At 53.8% G+C, this 1,737-nt stretch overlaps 1 pseudogene across 1 annotated transcript; it reads left to right on the plus strand.

Moving 5' to 3' along the window:
- The first annotated feature begins 294 nt into the window (after positions 1-294).
- On the plus strand, positions 295-1,117 carry LOC310777696 (alpha-1,3-mannosyl-glycoprotein 4-beta-N-acetylglucosaminyltransferase B pseudogene; annotated as a pseudogene). Its single transcript has one exon. The product of its transcript is annotated as an alpha-1,3-mannosyl-glycoprotein 4-beta-N-acetylglucosaminyltransferase B pseudogene (transcript).
- The last annotated feature ends 620 nt before the right edge of the window (positions 1,118-1,737 follow it).

Genomic DNA, 1,737 nt, shown 5'->3' on the forward strand with positions numbered 1-1,737 from the left:
GACAGGGTAAGGCAGCCAGTGATGGTCGCAGACAGGGTAAGGCAGCCAGTGATGGTCACAGACAGGGTAAGGCAGCCAGTGATGGTCACAGACAGGGTAAGGCAGCCAGTGATGGTCACAGACAGGGTAAGGCAGTCAGTGATGGTCGCAGACAGGGTAAGGCAGCCAGTGATGGTCACAGACAGGCTAAGGCAGCCAGTGATGGTCACAGACAGGGTAAGGCAGCCAGTGATGGTCACAGACAGAGTAAGGCAGCCAGTGTTCAGTTCAGGCTTGCTTACGTACCTGCAGCCCATGATTCACCTCCACCTGCCTCACCTCAGACAGCATCCAGACAGCCTCACTCCCAACGTGATCATGGGACAGGGACGCCATGGGGTCTCCTTGGTGCTTGGCATCCCCACAGTGAAGCGGGAGGTGCAGAGCTACCTGTTCAACACTCTGAGCTCTCTGCTCGACGGCCTGACGTCCTCCCAAAGACAAGACCTCCTCATCATCGTCTTTGTTGCCGAGACGAACTCGAGCTATGTGGACAGTATAGCAGAAAGCATTAAGAAGACACTTCCCAGCGAGGTGCTGTCAGGGCTGCTGGAGGTCGTCTCCCCCTCACAGTATTACTACCCCGACTTCACCAGCATCAAAGAGACGCTGGGAGACTCCAAGGACAGAGTCAAATGGAGATCCAAGCAGAATCTGGACTACAGCTTCCTCATGCTGTATGCCCAGGACAAAGGGACCTATTATGTTCAGTTGGAGGATGACATTGTTGCAAAGGCAGACTACTACGACACCATGATGTCCTACGCCACCCAGCAGGCTGCAAACCCGTGGCTCTTCCTGGAGTTCTCCTACCTTGGATTTATAGGCAAGATGTTTCGTACCCGAGACCTCCCGATGATCGCCGAGTTCTTCCTGATGTTCCATACAGACAAACCCATCGACGGGCTGTTAGACTACATTTTGTGGTTGAAGGTCTGCCACCCCACGCAAGGTGAAACACTGCAGGGAACAGAAAGCACTGCTCGGGCGGAGGTATAAACCCTCCCTCTTCCAGCATAAAGGGGTATACTCCTCTCTTTCTGGGAAAATTCAGCTTCTGGTGGACAGTGACTTTTGAAGCAGTCTGTACCAGTGTGACGGCCCCTCTATGTGCTATGTGCTGTCGGGGCCTAATACAGAGTCGCAGGAATGAGTCCGGAAAACATCAAATGCATCGGATGTGTCACGGTGAGTAGATGGTGTGATGAGTGGACCCAAGTGCAGACAACAGCAGGAGGCGGATGATGAGTAAACCAAAAACGTATATTTAATTAAATAAACAGGTAAAGGGAGGTACGGTGGTGCAGTGGTAAGCACTATCGCCTCACAGCTCGAAGGTCGTGGGTTCGATTCCCACCTGGGCCGATGTGAACACTGAAGGAATGCGTGCCCGTCCGCATGTCCTCGAGTGCCCACCACCCGGGTGGGGGTCGGCAAAATGGCCTTTCTGTGTGGAGTTTGCATGTTCTCCCCGTGCCTCCCGGGGGTCTCCTTCATATAGGAACCCCCTTCACAAAAACATGCAACATCCTGGTTGCTTATATGGTTCCTCCTCTGATCGTTAAGGGCGCCTGTTCAGAGGGAGGGGAACTGGTTGGAATAGCGTGAACCTCCCACGTGCTATGTCCTACCGGTGAAGCTTCCTCGGGCAGGTGAAAAGAAGCGGCTGACTTGACTGCCCATGTCTCGGAGGATGCA

The sequence above is a fragment of the Poromitra crassiceps genome, assembly GCF_964638095.1.
Source record: "Poromitra crassiceps genome assembly, chromosome: 6".
Lineage (NCBI taxonomy): Eukaryota > Metazoa > Chordata > Actinopteri > Beryciformes > Melamphaidae > Poromitra > Poromitra crassiceps.